The following is an 18,386-nucleotide window of genomic DNA, read 5'->3' as shown; positions in this document are numbered from 1 at the left end:
ATCAATCAATAATAAACCATAATCTGTAAACCATAAACATAACACACCCAATATCACAGGAATCAAAAATAATACTGTCCGACACTGTGATTTTCATTGACAATGCAATGCTAGGAAATACAAGAATGAAACACAATTGGAAAAATTATAGAGACCTGACAATAGAATTGACAAGACTAGAACAAGTCATGTAGATTTATCCCTATTGTTGTAAGATCCTTAGGCAGTGTTACACCAAGACTGGATGGACACATTTCTACAAAATCTTAAAATTTCAGATTTGACATCAGACATAAAAAAAAATACAGTTTTGCTGGGTTAAAACTATATTTTACAATGATAACTGGATAATTATTTGATATTTTGACTGTTTTCTTTCTATAACTGACTGCTTAATACTATTTCGTCATCCATGTTCTTTATGTTATACCAATTGTAACTTTTATTCTTGAATGGCGAATGCCATGACGGAACATTGTAAGCTACTTTGAGCCTGCAAATGGATGGGAAAATGTGGGATACAAATGTAATAAATAAATAAATAAATAAATAAATAAATAATTCCTAAGCTTTGAAGTGAAGCTCAAATTCTCTGGTGATACCTGACAAATCTTTATTTGCATTGTGACCATCTATACTACTGCTACTACTAATTATTATTATTATTATTATTATTATCTCTTCACGTGTTGACTGATTTTTAAATCCATTAATTTGGGTCCTATCTGAGCACATGGAAATCATAAAGATATTGGCACAAAACGTATGCTGTTCCAAATAGGATAGGCTTTGCGAAATTGATGGGATTATGTCTTTTAAATTTTAAACTTCTAACTATTTTGGGAATCCAAATGGTATTTCTCCAAGAGTTCCATCACAATTTGTATTACCATCAGTTTGTTCTTCCAAAGTCTTTCCACTTCAGTTTGTATATCACAGTATTGTGTTAGTTTGTCCAGCTGTTTTTCATCAATCCTACTATCATTGGGTGTTGCCACATCTTCTCTGAGCATGTTATCTGGAGTGTTGTGTTCCAAGTGCCTGTCAATGGGATTATTATTATTATTGTTAAAATCCTAATCCTTACAGCAATATTACCTGCCAGACACAATTCCTTGAGGAACTAGTAAACTAGTTTCATTTTGTGAATTCTTCAGCTTCTCTTTGTCAATAACTAGGAGATACCTTCCATTGTATTTGGCTTATATTACCGAAGAAATAGTGCGGCAATGAAGATGAAGCTCATTCAAAGTGAATGGGCTTTGTCGGCATTGCCGTGCTGGGAATCGCTAGCGCAATTTAGTAAAAGAAGCCCTAAGAGGTCCTTTTACTAAGCCGTGGCTGATTTTCCATTGTTTGAATGATTGGCCATGCACTAGTTTTGTCATTTGCACATTGCCATTAACAAAGATTGGTGTGTGATCTCTTACTGACACCTATTTTGTAGGCAGTAAAGGCTCGCAGGCTAATTCTATGCTAATCAGTTAACGCATGGTAATGTAGCTGCTCTAACTGGTCAGTGTAGAAATGCCCACTTTTTGCCCCCGAATGCTCCCTCTGTAGAGAAAAATAAATTAGCACACGGTTTGCACGCACAGATCTCATACTTACCACAGGACACCTGAGCGAGTCCTGCTGTAAGCCATTTTAAGCTACGGTAAGCATGTGCTAGCACTTTCCACAGCTTAGTACAATAAGCCCTATGTAAACTAAAATATAAACTATCATTTGGGAGTCAGGTTGAGAAAGAAGATCATTCTTTTAAATTCTAGGGTTTTACTTTTATCTGAAGTTAGAATTGCACATGTTTATGTAGAATATACTTTGATTTCTGTGTGGAAATTAAGGCACAATATAAAGATTTGGGGGGGGGGGGGGGGGGTTGGCTGCAGTGTCTTAGTGCACGGAGAAAAAAACCTAAGACCACTAAGGCAACTGCCTATTGCAGTTTAATAAAAGGACCGCTTAACAGCTGATTACCTCAGACCAAAGGCTTTCACTTTAACAGTGATGTACAATTCACTGACCACTTTCTCACTGTCCAAGACAGTGAAAAGGAAGGAAAATTAATTGGAATTTGTCAGCCAAAGAACCATACAGATGTTCCATTAATTTTTTTTATGTTTTATTCTTTTCTATCCACAAGTTAAATCTATGTAAACATCTTAGATGGTTAAAATTTCATACAAATATCTTTATAAAACCAGCATTAAAATATAAATAAAATGGTTAAAATGGTATATTTAAAAAACACTTTTCAAATTCTCTTTAAAATTTCTCATTAAAGAGATATATAGGTAGAATGATTTGTCTCCTGAATTGTGAAACTTGGATTCTAACATTTTCCTGGTAATAGTTATACTTTGAAGAAGCCTTAAATGGAAAGGAAAGAGGAATATCTAACCTTCAGAAGATTTTTAAGGATCCTTTAGTTTTTCCATAAGGTATTGTATCAGAAGTATATAATATCCATAGAATTTGTAAAATTTACAAAACTGATTTGCTCTTCAGATGAACTAAGAATTATGTCACACATTGCTACTGTGAAAAACAACCCTCAGGGGGAGGAATGCTGGCTTCGGCCTAACCCCTGGTAAGCCTTTCCTCAGCTGAGAGGTACCCACCTCTACCACCGGCTGCCTTTCAGGTGCTGTGGAGGACTTGCAGCTCATCTGCATATCCTTACAGCCTTCTCCGGGGTGACACCCAGGTCCACCCCGATCCACTCAGGGCCTCCGCTCTAGGTGCCCAGCGCTCCCACCAGGTGCTGTGGAGGACTTGCAGCCCTTCTGCATTTCCTCACAGCTGTATCCGGGGTGACTCCAGTTCCACCCCGACCTTCCCAGGGCCTTCTCTCCAAGTGCCCAGAGTTCCCAGGTGCTTTTTGGCTAGGATCAGGCGACCCTCAGGGGGAGGAATGCTGGCTTCGGCCTAACCCCTGGTAAGCCTTTCCTCAGCTGAGAGGTACCCACCTCTACCACCGGCTGCCTTTCAGGTGCTGTGGAGGACTTGCAGCTCATCTGCATATCCTTACAGCCTTCTCCGGGGTGACACCCAGGTCCACCCCGATCCACTCAGGGCCTCCGCTCTAGGTGCCCAGCGCTCCCACCAGGTGCTGTGGAGGACTTGCAGACCTTCTGCATTTCCTCACAGCTGTATCCGGGGTGACTCCAGTTCCACCCCGACCTTCCCAGGGCCTTCTCTCCAAGTGCCCAGAGTTCCCAGGTGCTTTTTGGCTAGGATCAGGCGACCCTCAGGGGGAGGAATGCTGGCTTCGGCCTAACCCCTGGTAAGCCTTTCCTCAGCTGAGAGGTACCCACCTCTACCACCGGCTGCCTTTCAGGTGCTGTGGAGGACTTGCAGCTCATCTGCATATCCTTACAGCCTTCTCCGGGGTGACACCCAGGTCCACCCCGATCCACTCAGGGCCTCCGCTCTAGGTGCCCAGCGCTCCCACCAGGTGCTGTGGAGGACTTGCAGCCCTTCTGCATTTCCTCACAGCTGTATCCGGGGTGACTCCAGTTCCACCCCGACCTTCCCAGGGCCTTCTCTCCAAGTGCCCAGAGTTCCCAGGTGCTTTTTGGCTAGGATCAGGCGACCCTCAGGGGGAGGAATGCTGGCTTCGGCCTAACCCCTGGTAAGCCTTTCCTCAGCTGAGAGGTACCCACCTCTACCACCGGCTGCCTTTCAGGTGCTGTGGAGGACTTGCAGCTCATCTGCATATCCTTACAGCCTTCTCCGGGGTGACACCCAGGTCCACCCCGATCCACTCAGGGCCTCCGCTCTAGGTGCCCAGCGCTCCCACCAGGTGCTGTGGAGGACTTGCAGCCCTTCTGCATTTCCTCATAGCTGTATCCGGGGCATTTTTCTCTTTGTATCTAATCTTTTTCCAGTTGCTAAAGTACCTTAATCGTTTATGGCCCCTATTCACATTCTCTTCCTAGCTCTGTCCCTTCCTAATCTTTTCCCTCACCCCCTACCTCTCTCCGCTACAGGAACTCACTTCCCATCCATTGACTTCATCACCTCACCTTCTCTCCTACCCTCTTCCTCCTTTTTGGCTTTTAATCTCCGTCTCTTTCTTCCCTCCATTTTGCCTTCCCCATTCCACCTAAATACCTCTCGCCTTTGACGCCTTCGTGGCCACACCTCTCCTACTCTCCTCCGCTCTCTTTTACTCCTTCTCTTACTCTCAGCTGGTGACATCAATCCCAATCCTGGCCCTCCTCACCAACTATTATCCAAACTCTACAGATCTCACCGTGACCTCTCTAACCTCATCTCTATTCCTCTACTCCCCTCCTCTTCTCTGCCCTTCTCTTGCGCCCTATGGAATGCCCGCTCTATCTGTAACAAACTCCCCTATATCCAGGACCTCTTTATCTCGCGTCACCTCCATCTGCTCGCCATAACAGAAACCTGGCTCTGCCCTGATGACTCTGCTTCAGTCGCAGCCCTGTGCCATGGCGGTTATCTATTTTCACATACTCCTCGCCCTGCTGGCCGTGGGGGCGGTGTTGGACTACTTCTCTCTCCCTCCTCCAGGTTTCAACCCCTTCTTCCACCTCAATCTCACTGTTTTTCCTCCTTTGAAGTCCACTCTATCCGCCTTTTCTCTCCTCTGCCTCTTCGAATAGCGGTCATTTATCGTCCCCCTGATAAGTCCCTTTCATCCTTTCTCAGTGACTTTGATGCCTGGCTTGCCTTCTTCCATGATCCTTCCTCCCCCTCTCTCATCCTTGGTGACTTTAATATTCCTGCTAATGATCCTTCCAACTCTTATATTTCCAAGTTACTCGCTTTAACGTCGTCCTTTAATCTCAAACTATGCTCCACCTCCCCCACTCATCAAAATGGTCACTGTCTAGATCTCATCTTCTCCTCCAACTGTTCACCCTCTAGTTTCCTTGCCTCCGATCTTCCCCTCTCTGATCACCATCTTATAACTTTCACACTTAAATCTCCTCCCTCCCAGTCCCGTCCTATCCTATCTAATTTATCTAGGAATCTTCACGACATTGACCCTTCATCTCTATCCTCCCATGTTTCAAACCTCCTCTCTACTGTGGCACCATCCACGTCTGTCAACGAGGCTGTTTCTTCTTACAACAATACTCTATCCTCTGCCTTAGACACTCTTGCACCTTTGATGACCCGCCCTGTAAGGCGTACAAAACCCCAACCTTGGCTGACTTCTAATATCCGCTACCTACGTTCCTGTACCCGCTCCGCCGAACGCCTCTGGCGGAAATCTCGGGCCCTTGCTGATTTCTTACACTTTAAGTTCATGCTGACCTCCTTCCAATCTGCTCTTTTACGTGCCAAACAGGATTATTATATCCAACTGACCAACTCTCTTGGCTCTAATCCTCGACTTCTCTTCACCACATTGAACTCTCTCCTCAAGGTGCCCCCTCCCCCAACTCCCCCTTCACTATCTCCTCAGACCCTTGCTGAATTCTTTCACAACAAGGTTCAAAAGATAAACCTTGCTTTCTCTACCTCACCAGCTCTCCCTCCACTAGTCCGTTCCCCTCTCTCTCCTTCCCCTCATTCCCTTTCCTCCTTTCCTGAAGTTACTATTGAGGAAACTACACTTCTCCTTTCTTCCTCAAAATGTACCACCTGTTCCTCTGATCCCATTCCCACCCACCTTCTTAATGCCATCTCTCCTACTCTTATTCCTTTTATCTGTCACATTCTCAACCTCTCACTTTCCACTGCGACTGTCCCTGCTGCCTTTAAACATGCTGTGGTCACACCTCTCCTTAAGAAGCCTTCACTTGACCCTACTTGTCCCTCTAATTACCGACCCATCTCCCTCCTTCCTTTTCTCTCCAAATTACTTGAGCGTGCTGTTCACCGCCGCTGCCTTGATTTTCTCTCCTCACATGCTATTCTTGACCCATTACAATCTGGTTTTCGCCCTCTCCACTCAACCGAAACTGCGCTTACTAAAGTCTCCAATGACCTATTACTGGCTAAATCCAGAGGTCAATATTCCATCCTCATTCTTCTTGATCTTTCCGCTGCTTTTGACACTGTCGATCACAGCATACTTCTCGATACCCTGTCCTCACTTGGATTCCAGGGCTCTGTCCTTTCCTGGTTCTCTTCCTACCTCTCCCTCCGCACCTTTAGTGTTCACTCTGGTGGATCCTCTTCTACTTCTATCCCTCTGCCTGTCGGCGTACCCCAGGGTTCTGTTCTTGGTCCCCTCCTCTTTTCTATCTACACTTCTTCCCTTGGTTCATTAATCTCATCCCATGGCTTTTCCTACCACCTCTATGCTGATGACTCCCAAATCTACCTTTCTACCCCTGATATCTCACCTTGCATCCAAACCAAAGTTTCAGCGTGCTTGTCTGACATTGCTGCCTGGATGTCTCAACGCCACCTGAAATTAAATATGACCAAAACCGAGCTTCTCATTTTTCCCCCCAAACCCACCTCCCCGCTCCCCCCGTTTTCTATTTCTGTTGATGGCTCTCTCATTCTCCCTGTCTCCTCAGCTCGAAACCTTGGGGTCATCTTTGACTCTTCTCTCTCCTTCTCTGCTCATATCCAGCAGACCGCCAAGACCTGTCGTTTCTTTCTTTACAACATCCGTAAAATCCGCCCCTTTCTTTCCGAGCACTCTACCAAAACCCTCATCCACACCCTTGTCACCTCTCGTTTAGACTACTGCAATCTGCTTCTTGCTGGCCTCCCACTTAGTCACCTCTCCCCTCTCCAGTCAGTTCAAAACTCTGCTGCCCGTCTCATCTTCCGCCAGGGTCGCTTTACTCATACTACCCCTCTCCTCAAGACCCTTCACTGGCTCCCTATCCGTTTTCGCATCCTGTTCAAACTTCTTCTACTAACCTATAAATGTACTCACTCTGCTGCTCCCCAGTATCTCTCCACACTCGTCCTTCCCTACACCCCTTCCCGTGCACCCCGCTCCATGGATAAATCCTTCTTATCTGTTCCCTTCTCCACTACTGCCAACTCCAGACTTCGCGCCTTCTGTCTCGCTGCACCCTACGCCTGGAATAAACTTCCTGAGCCCCTACGTCTTGCCCCATCCTTGGCCACCTTTAAATCTAGACTGAAAACCCACCTCTTTAACATTGCTTTTGACTCGTAACCACTTGTAACCACTCGCCTCCACCTACCCTCCTCTCTTCCTTCCCGTTCACATTAATTGATTTGATTTGCTTACTTTATTTATTTTTTGTCTATTAGATTGTAAGCTCTTTGAGCAGGGACTGTCTTTCTTCTATGTTTGTACAGCGCTGCGTATGCCTTGTAGCGCTATAGAAATGCTAAATAGTAGTAGTAGTAGTAGTAAATATTTTCCATTGAAATAAAACATCTATTTTTCAGACATAGGTTTGGGAGTTGCATGGAATTATTTCTGGTCTTAGCACTGTATAACCTGCTTTACTCTCAGTGCAAGTTTAACTTTACTTTTGTTATACCATCTAATTACCCATTTAGAAAAAAAAACCCTCACCTTAATTGGGAAGACCCTTTAATATAAGAGTTACCTCTACATTATTTTAAATCAACTTTATTGAAATCTAGTACTTTGATCTTGCTACATACCTTTACAATTTGAATCATTGCTTTTAAATTAAATTTATTGTGGAAATTATAGCCTAAATATCCAGCAGCTTACAATTCCATCATCAATTCTTCATTATAGGAATTATTGAAATAGATTTTTTTCTCCATAGGAACAGAATGAGAAGCATCTTTTTTATTTATTTTTTTTTTAAATAGGGCCATATGTCTTATGAAAAAGTACAGAAGGGATTCTTGTCTATTTGACTTTTTAACCATCTGTGACACAGAGGGCCCTCTTTTATGGTGGCCAAAAACATAGTCTCTTTAACAGTACTGCAGATTCTATTCTGATCAAATATCCACCACTGCACCAGTGTGACAATATGCTCCAATCTGTCCTTTTTTCTGTCTTACCCAAATCGAATAAGATAGTTACTGACATTTATACATTAAAAAGTTCCAAGTGCAAACTTTCACCAACTCTTTTCCTCTCTCTATCCTTTTTTTTACACATCATTGTTTTTTCTCTTCTTCTATAAGTGGGTGCCTCCATTTAGGCACCCTGAAGGCACACAGTAGAAGCCTATCATTTAATGATACCTGGATGCCCAGGTTCCATTATAGAATAATAACCCACCCCATTATCGGTATGCCTAACAATTAGGTGCTCATAGCCACAGGGTGAATACCTAAATGTGGTAGGGACAAGCACAACTTACCTATGTCTTGTTTATACTTCTCCACTTTGTAAGTTAAGCAGTTAGTTACAGTATCATGGTTAGGGTGATCAACCTTTATACACATATGTGTGCACATGCACGTAGAAATGTCAGTGTTCTGTGTATTTACAAGTGTAACATGCATAAATGTAAGATAAATGCATGTTACGCTTGTAAATTTATAAATGCAGATACGTTATTATCCCATGAACTGAGAAAAACAGCTCAAAATGAATCAAAAAAGCAACTGATTTTTAATGAAGACTTTTCTTTCTAAAAATCAGACTATAAAATATGTGACAGACATAATTCATGTGCTCTATGTAATAGTCCAGTCTACAGTGCTTAATATTTCCATTTTAAGTCATACCCTGCAATAGGGTAAACATCCCTGATGGTCTGGATAACATGAGGAAGGACTCAGTGAAGCTATTGCTGCTGCTACTGCTGCTACTATTAGTACTAATCATTTCTATAGCACTATTAGACATATGCAGAGCTGTACACATTACAATCAGGTACTATCTCTGTCCCTAAAGGGCTCACAATCTAAGTTTTTGTACCTGGAGCAATGGAAGATTAAGGGCGTCTTTTACTAAGATGCGCTTACGTTTTCAGCGTGTGCTAAAATTGTGGGCAAGCTAAACGTTAGAGACGCCCATAGGAATGCATTGGCGTCTCTAACGTTTAGCACACCCACAATTTTAGCGCGCGCCAAAAACGTGAGCGTGACTTAGTAAAAGACCTTCTAAATGACTTGCCCAAGGTCACAAGGAGCTGCAGTGAGAACCTAGAGGAATGGTCCGGAATTTGGCAGCTTAGATTTAATGTTAAAAAAATGCAGGTCATGCATTTGGGCTGCAAAAACCCAAGGGAACAGTATAGTTTAGGTGGGTGAAGAACTTTTGTGCACAAAAGAGGAGCGGGACTTGGGTGAGATCGTATGTGATGATCTTAAAGGTGGCCAAACAGGTAGAAAAGGCCATGGCAAAAGCTAGAAGGATGCTTGAGTGCTTAGGGAGAGGAATGGCCAGTAGGAAAAAGGAGGTTATGATCCCCCTGTATAAAACTCTGGTGAAACCTCATTTAGAATAGTGTGTACAATTTTGCAGACTGCACCTTCAAAAAGATATAAACAGGATGGAGTTGGTCGAGGGGGCGGCTATTAAACGGGTCAGTGGTCTTCATCATAAAGTATAAGGGGACAGACTTCAATATCTCAATATATGTATACTTTGGAAAAAAGGCGGGAGAGGGGAAATATGATAGAGACAGTTAAATAATTATGTGGCATAAATGCACAGGAGTTGAGTCTTTTTCAACTGAAAGGAAGCTCTGGAATGAGGGGGCATAGGATGAAGGTGAAAGGAGATAGACTCAGATGCAGGGGCGTAGCCAGAGTTCGGCGGGAGGGGGGTCCAGAGCCCGAGGTGAGGGGGCACATTTTAGACCCCCCCCCGCCACCGCTGACACCCCCCACCATTGCCGACACCCTCCCCCGCCGCCGTCGCCACCACCACCACAAACTTTGACCCCCCCTCTGCCAACGACCCTCTCAAACCCCCTCCCGCCGCCAACCCTCCGCCACCGTCGCCGTCACCTACCTTTGCTGGGGGGAGACCCCAACCCCCGCCAGCCGAGGTCCTCTTCTTCCTTCGATCTGCAAGGCTTCGTTCTGTTTCTGTGAATCTGACAACTTACATGTTGTACGTGCAGGACGTCAGACTGCAGAAACACAACGAAGGAAGAAGAAGACCTCAGCTGACGTGGGTTGGGGTCCCCCGCCAGCAAAGGTAGGAGACAGCGGGTTGACGGTGGGTTGACGGCGGAAGGGGGGTGTCGAGAGGGTCATCAGCAGGAGGGTCCAGGGTGAAATCTATGGGGGCCCAGCCGTGGCCCTATGTACCTACGCCCCTGCTCAGAAGTAACCTGAGGAAATACTTCTTCAAGGAAAGAGTGGTGAATTTGTGGAATGGCCTCCCAGTGGAAGTGGTGGAGACTAAAACAGTATCTGAATTTAAGAGAGATTGGGACAAGCACATAGGAACACTAAGGGAGTGACAGGGAGAGTAGATGGCATGGATGGGCAGACTGGTTAAGCCATATGGTCTTTATCTGCCTACATTTTTCTAAGTTTCCAAAACAGAAAGATTACTCTACTTGGGCAAACCACAGTTCAATGGTGCACTCATGTACCAAGCCAGTTCCCTCTGTTCTTCACCACTCATTCCTTTAGGACTTGGCATATAGACCTCAGTACAGGAAAGTACAATGTACGGGGGGAATTCTATAACATAGGTGCTACCTTTTATGCATGTGTTATATATGTATATGTAAACTAGTAAAAAAGGCCCATTTCTGAAAGAAATGAAACGGCCGCTAGCAAGGTTTTCCTCGGAGTGTGTATGTTTGAGAGAGTGTGTGTGAGAGTGACTGTGTGAGAGAGAGAGAGAGAGTGAATGTGCGAGTGTGTGTGTGTGACAGAGAGAGAGTGAGACTGGTTGTGAGTGTGTCTGTGAGAGAGAGAGTGTGTGTGTGAGATTGAGAGTGTGTGCCAGGGGCGCCCCCCTCCCTCCCTCCCTCCGAGTTCCAGGGTCGTTCTAGCTTAGAATTCTAGCATACAGGTGTGTATGCCTGCACATACCGTATTTTTCGGACTATAAGACGCACTTTTTCCCCCCAAATTTGGGAGGAAAAAGGGGGGTGCATCTTATAGTCCGAAGGTAGAGATTTCCCGCCCTCCCCCCGAGTTCGGGATCGCCCTCCCCCCGTTCGGGATCGCCCTCCCCCCGGCCCTGTCACCACTTCTCCCTACTCACGTCACGCGATCTTCCCTGGTGGTCTAGTGACGTCGGGGCAGGAAAGAGCTCCCTCTTTCCTGCCCAGCGCGCTGCTCTCTGTCCTCCTGTATGCAGCCTGACGGTCTCGGCGAGATTCAAAATGGCCGCCGAAACTTCAATTCTCGGCGGCCATTTTGAATCTAGCAGAGACCGTCAGGCTGCATACAGGATGATGGAGAGCAGCGCGCTGGGCAGGAAAGAGGGGGCTCTTTCCTGCCCCGACGTCACTAGACCACCAGGGAAGATCGCGTGACGTGAGTAGGGAGAAGTGGTGACAAGGCCGGGGGGAGGGCGATCCCGAACTCGGACAAGACGCACCGGAGCACCTAGGTTTTAGAGGAGGGAAAAAGGAAAATTTTTTTTTTCCTATTTCCCTCCTCTAAAACCTAGGTGCGTCTTATGGTCCGGTGCGTTTTATAGTCCAAAAAATACGGTAGGTGTGTATCTGTAAAAATTCTACCTAAGTGCTATTCTGTAAATATATGCCTATCTTGCATAGCGTATATTTACAAGGAGGTGCACACATGGGCAGAGCATGTGTGTCATGCTCCCTTACTCAATATCTTATAGAATGCAATAAACTGTGCACCCATCTTTAGCATTTAGGTGCTTATAGTTACACCAGCTCTAGGGCTGCTGTAAGTGCTTACACCCAACTGCTAGTCACAAACATACTTGGTTAAGGTAGTATTCTATAAAGGAAAGTAGGTGCTTATGTTCCTGTACAGAATAGGCTTATACGAGGTGCCCTCTTATAAAATTGCCCTTCACACGACTCTTTTGAATTCTTTTTAAACATTATTCGGGTCAATATTCAAAATGATTTTAACCAGCCAGAAATGGCTCCTGGCCTGATACATTGCATGTTCAGGGCTAACCAGTCATTTGTGGTGCCACTTAACTGGTTACTGCTGCTGAAAGTGCCCAGTTAGCACCTGACAACCAACTATTCTCGGGGCATTCCAGGGGCAGAGGTGACGCTTGTCTGGTTAAGTGCTGATATTCAGCATTTAATCGGCCAGGTTAACTGATGGAGGACAGCGAGCCCCCGGTACACACTTGGGGAGGCACAGCTCGGAGACCATTCCACAATGCAGAAATGAAGCCGATGCACTAAAGTTCACAAAAGGTCTGGAGGCTGAAGTGCTTCCTAAAAGAAGGAAAAGTTCAAACAAGGAAAAAAGTGAACCAGACATCTAACATGAAACAGTTTCAAGATGGCCTGATAACCTGAAGGTACTACAAGAGAAGCAGCAGAAAGCCATTGAACTGGGTGAAGAGACTGAGGGTTAAAGAAACTGAGAATTCCTTGATGAAATGGCTGGCTCCTATCACCATTATCATTGCACTTCAGAAAGCTATGGCATTGGGCACAGATAATTTCAAAAGATGACTTCCCAGTTCTTGTGTTCCCTAAAATACCACTTTCAAGGAAGATATATCCTGTGGCTGTGGGGTCCATATTATCATGACTTCTGTGGCCTTAGTTGCCAGTTTTTCCTGAAATTTCTACAGGGAAGCAAACAGAAATCCTTGTTGATGAGCAATTCAGGATGAAATTGGAGTTTTCGTAGTATTGCAACAAGAAGGGGAAATGGGCAGAGTAAACTACTGGTGTGTTTTTATGTTCCTATAAAACTGAAAGCAACATATGAGTGATTAATGATTAGCACAGGAGACTAGTCACAGTATTAGTTGATTTAACTAAATAGTATGGTGCTGTTGTTGGGTTCTGCACGTCATGCATTTGTATAGGATTGGTCTATAGAGTAGAGGCAGTTCTATAAATTGGTGCTTCTAGTTAGGTTCACCGATGCTGAATGCCAAGATACTGTCATAGAATATCAGTGTGTATTGGTATGGGTACACTTCAGATTAGGCATGACCATTTATCTCATGTCATGGCAGGTAGAAATGAGTGCCCTTACATTCACCAAGTGACGCATGTAACTGATAGTATTCTGTAAGTTGTGGGCACCACTTGGAAACATGTCCATGCTCCACCCATGTCTACATCCCCGCAGTTAGCCACTATACAGCTTCAGTACTACATTACAGAATAGCGTCTAGTGCACATAACTAACTTAGTGGTTAGAGCACCGGTCTTGCAATCCAGAGGTGGCCGGTTCAAATTCCACTGCTGCTCCTTGTGAACTTGGGCAAGTCACTTAACCCTCCATTGCCTCAGATACAAACTTAGATTATGAGCCTCCTGGGACAGAGAAATATCCAGTGTACCTGAATGTAACTCACCTTGAGCTACTACTGAAAAAGGTGTGAACAAAATCTAAATAAATAAACTGTATTGTGATACCCTGAGCAAGGATAGGGGGTGAACATCTGGAATAACATAGCTGGACAAAGGGATATAAATGAAAATAAGTGTTTATTTAATTGAATCCTGAGGCATGTCAACATCATAGGACCAGGAACACAGGAAAAACACCTCTTCAGTTCAATAAGCAGTCATAAACAGGTCTCAGGCTGGCAAGGCCTGAACACAGTCGGTGACTAGTAGGGCAGCCTCACCCCAAGCATAGCCTGTGAGTCTTTCGCAGTTCTTCTCCAGGCACTAGGTCTGGCTCCAGCCAAGGTCCCAGAGCAAGGCTTGTCAGTCTCAAACACGAAGCAAAAACAGTCACAAGTCAAAGCCCCAGGGATTAAGAAATCATAGGTTGTGGTGACGTACCCTGGGGTTTTGACTCCTCATTTCTGGGCTTCCTTAACCTCAGTCTGACCCTGTCTTATATACTTCCTGGTTCCGGTTCTACTTCCTCTTGGGAGGAACTAGGGCTCTTAACGTGGCTTAGCCTGTCTATGGGACTATTTTTAAGGGTGAGGGGCAGAGTTCTATAAACCCCCTGACATGAATAAACAGAACCATATAAAAGTCAGTCCTATCTTTATGTAATAACCCATAGCCAGCTGAGTATCACACTTAACCGGTTATGTGTTAGCCAGCTCCAGAAACCTGGAAATTCAATGCCGAAGTCTGGGCATGTAGCAGCCTTGAATCTTTAAATATGAGGAATCATTCTAGAAAATCATTCTAGGAAAATACTAGGAATCATTCTCAACACCTAACACTGAACAATCAAATATCAGCAGTAACATCAAAATGCTTTAGAACACTATCCTGCTTATAATCGAAATAGAAAAACGCCTATATTGTGACCCAAATCGGGAGATAGATGTTTATCTCACAAAAACGAATAAAGCGGTATAATCGAAAGCCGAATTTGGACGTTTTCAACTGCACTCCGTCGCGGATGCGGACAAAGTTGATGGGGGCGTGTTGAAGGCGTGGTGAAGGCGGAACTGGGGCGTGGTTATCGGCCGATCAGAGATGGGCGCCTTTCGCCGATAATGGAAAAAAAATATGCGTTTTTAGCGAGAATTTAGGGCACTTTTCCTGGACCCTGTTTTTCCACGAATAAGGCCCCAAAAAGTGCCCTAAAAGACCAGATGACCACTGGAGGGAATCGGGGATGACCTCCCCTGACTCCCCCAGTGGTCACAAACCCCCTCCCACCACAAAATATGCCGTTTCACAACTTTTTATTTTCACCCTCAAATGTCATACCCACCTCCCTGGCAGCAGTATGCAGGTCACTGGAGCAGTTATTAGGGGGTGCAGTGGACTTCAGGCAGGTGGACCCAGGCCCATCCCCCCCCCACCTGTTACACTTGTGCTGGTAAATGGGAGCCCTCCAAACCGCCCCCAAACCCACTGTACCCACATGTAGGTGCCCCCCTTCACCCCTTAGGGCTATAGTAATGGTGTAGACTTGTGGGCAGTGGGTTTTGAGGGGGAATTGGGGGGCTCAACACCCAAGGGAAGGGTGCTATGCACCTGGGAGCTGTTTTACCTTTTTTTTTTTTTTAAAAGTGCCCCCTAGGGTGCCTGGTTGGTGTCCTGGCATGTGAGGGGGACCAGTGCACTATGAATCCTGGCCCCTCCCATGAATAAATGTCTTGGAGTTATTCGTTTTTGAGCTGGGCGCTTTCGGTTTCCATTATCGCTGAAAAACAAAAACGCCCAGCTCAAAAAAAGATAAACGTCCATATTTTTCGAAAATACGGTTCGGTCCGCCCCTTTACGGACCCGTTCTCGGAGATAAACGCTCATGGAGATAGACGTTTCCATTCGATTATGCCCCTCCACGGAAACTGAGAAGAATAAGAGACTATTTCATAGACAATCTTTCTGAATACTGATCCAATCAACGATACTATCGCGACTAGACTACTGCAATGCAGCATATGTAGGGTGCAAGGAAAACACACTGAAATTGCTGTAAACAGTCCAAAACATGGCAGCAAGACTGATTTTCAAGAAATTAAAATATGAAAGAGCAACCCCACTGCTTGAAACATTACATTGGCTACCAGTCAAGGCAAGCATGTTTTTCAAAGCGAGCACCCTAATTTTCAAGATACTATTCAGAATGGCACCCAAATATATGCCTAACATGATTAAACTATCCTCAAGAAATGCCAGCCTAGAAAACAGAAACTACTACTCCTACATCTACCCAACTGAAAAACACCATCTACAAAACTATCTACACACCAGGATTTAGCTACCTGGGTTCCAAATGGTGGAACTCGTTACCAAAAACCATAAGAAGCATCACAAATCTCTTCCAATTCAGAAAAGAAATGAAAACCTACCTCTTCAAAAAATTCTGCAGTTAATCACAAAGATATCATCACCTTCCTTTCAAATCTACCTCTTTTCAAAAACTATTTGAATAAATATCACCAAAACTCTACAAGTGAACACAAAAGCTACCACTAAATTTTCCGCTTCAAATCTATCTCTTCAAAACCTAAATGAATAACCACACAAACTATACATGCCCTCTCAACATTGCACAACACTATTATAACTCTACCAAAATGTAAATTGTAAGCCACATTGAACCAAAACTTGTTTTGGGATAATAGTGGAATACAAGAACACATGAATAAATAAATAAATAAATAAATAATGCCAACAGTGGTCAGTAAAACACTGAGCGTCGCTGGCTGAATATTGGTCCTCTTGTATTTAGACAATGATACCATCTCATTAGTGGTCAGTGAATTGTACATCACTTTTCATGTCAGAGCCTTTGCTCTGAGGTAATCAGCTGTTAAGGGGTCATTTTATTAAACTGCAGCAGGCAGTTGCCTTAGTGTGCTCTTAGGTGTTTTTTTCCCATACACTAAGGCCATTTTTACTGCAGTCAAAACCCCCCAAATTCTATATATCGCGCCTTAATTTCCATACTGAAATCGAAATGTATTCTACAACAATGTGCATAACATAGGGGCCCTTTTACCAAGTCGTGGTAGGATCTACGTGCATGCAGCGTGCGCACAAATGAGACTACTGCCAGGCCAGCACGCCCTCCTGGTGGCAATTTCAGTTTTGGCGCATGCCCATAATGCGTGGATGAATTATTTATTTATTTCCTTCTACGCATGCCAGTTTCTAGTGGTAATCAGCACTTGGCACTCGCCGACCAGTCACCAGTAGCCTTTACTGCTACATTAATGGGTGGTGGCAAGGGTTCAGGCCAGTTTTGGGTGCATGCTAGTTTCAATTTTACTGCAGGCCCTTTTCCCATTCCATTAAAAAAAAGCCCTTTTTATTGATGCAGTAAAAACTAGCCTGGCGCGCACCCAATACACATGCCTATAATATCACAGGCCACATTTTACTGCTGCTTAGTAAAAGGGCCTATTAATTGGTTAACTAGCTAGTCAGTTCTGTTAAGTAGATGTTAAGCAATTACCAGCAATAATTACCATTCATTAAAATTTACATGCACAACTCATGACGTGTATTCTGTAACTTGGCGCATGTAAATTCCAAGTCACATAATTGAAAAGGAGGCATGGTTATGGGCGTGGAATGGGCCGGTCAGGGGCGTTTTGAAAATCTATGCCCATTATTATAGAATATACCCACTCTGCACCTAATTTAGGTGTCAGGATTTACACCAAGTAAAACATGGCCTAAATGGATGTGATCACATTTGGTCATGTGGAGAGGTGCTCGGCCTATTTTTTCTATATACTGCTCAGAAATTTAAGCCTATTTGATAAAGTTTAGGTGTACTGTAGAGAATACACCTAGGTGTATTTTATTTACTGTGTGGAGTTTTCAGTCACCATATATAGAATTTAGCCCCAAATGGCCAATTTTCCATTTTAATAGAAAGAAATCAGAAATTCTGCCATTTAGCCCATATCGTAAAAATAGCCTTAAACTGTGGAATGACCTATGTAGGCATACACTAAGGCCATTTTTACCATAGTTTCATAAAAGGGCCCTTTAGATTGTTAGCCCACTAGAAACAGAGAAGGTACCTGCATATAACTTATGTAAACCATGAAAAGGTGGTTTATCAAGTCCTATCCCTTTTCTCTTTTTAGTGTGTTGGATATATTTTGAGTAAATCTTATCGTTGCAGGGACAAAAAAGGCTGGGGGAGTCACGGTTGTTCCTGTTACATTTAAGTGAAACACATATTTAATTGACATCCACATCCCACTTATTTGAACCTACTTGTGTATTCAGAATTTTCTAATTAGACGAGAAATATTTCCCTGTATCTATATTCAGATGACATTTTTTTTGTCCTGAATGATATTAGTACTTCAAAGGAATATATCTATGATCAAATAAATTGGTGAGTGGAAAGTATTTCACACAGAGAAGCTAATTAAGAGGACACATATACAGTAATTAACAAAATTATCCAATTTTAATGAGATATTTGAAAATAAGAAAGCAATAGAGAACAAAATGGAGAGTATTTTAATATATTTGTATTGCTCCACGGAGTGACCGCATCTCGAATGTTGTGTGAAATTTTGGTCACTGCATCTAAAAATAGATATAGCAGAATTAGAAAAGGTACAGAGAAGTGCAATGAAAATGATAAAGGGGATGGTATGACTTCCCTATGAGGAAAGGCTAAAGAGGCTCAGGACTCTTCAGCTTGGAGAAGAGATGGCTGAAGAGAGATATGTTAGAGGTCTATATATTAATGACTGGAGTAGAATGAGTAGATGTGAATTGCTTTTTTATGTTTTCCAAAAATACTAGGACTTGGGGGTACACAATGAAGCTACTAAGTAGTAAATTTAAAATAAATTGGACAAAATATGTCTTCACTCAGTATGTAATTAAACTCTGGAATTTGTTGCCAGAGAATTTATTAAAAGCAGTTAGCACAGCAGGGTTTAAAAAAGGTGTGGACAAGTTCCTATAAGAAAAGTC

This window comes from Microcaecilia unicolor, chromosome 4 (assembly GCF_901765095.1).
Source record: "Microcaecilia unicolor chromosome 4, aMicUni1.1, whole genome shotgun sequence".
NCBI classification, from domain to species: domain Eukaryota; kingdom Metazoa; phylum Chordata; class Amphibia; order Gymnophiona; family Siphonopidae; genus Microcaecilia; species Microcaecilia unicolor.
Note: the sequence above shows the minus strand (reverse complement) of the source record.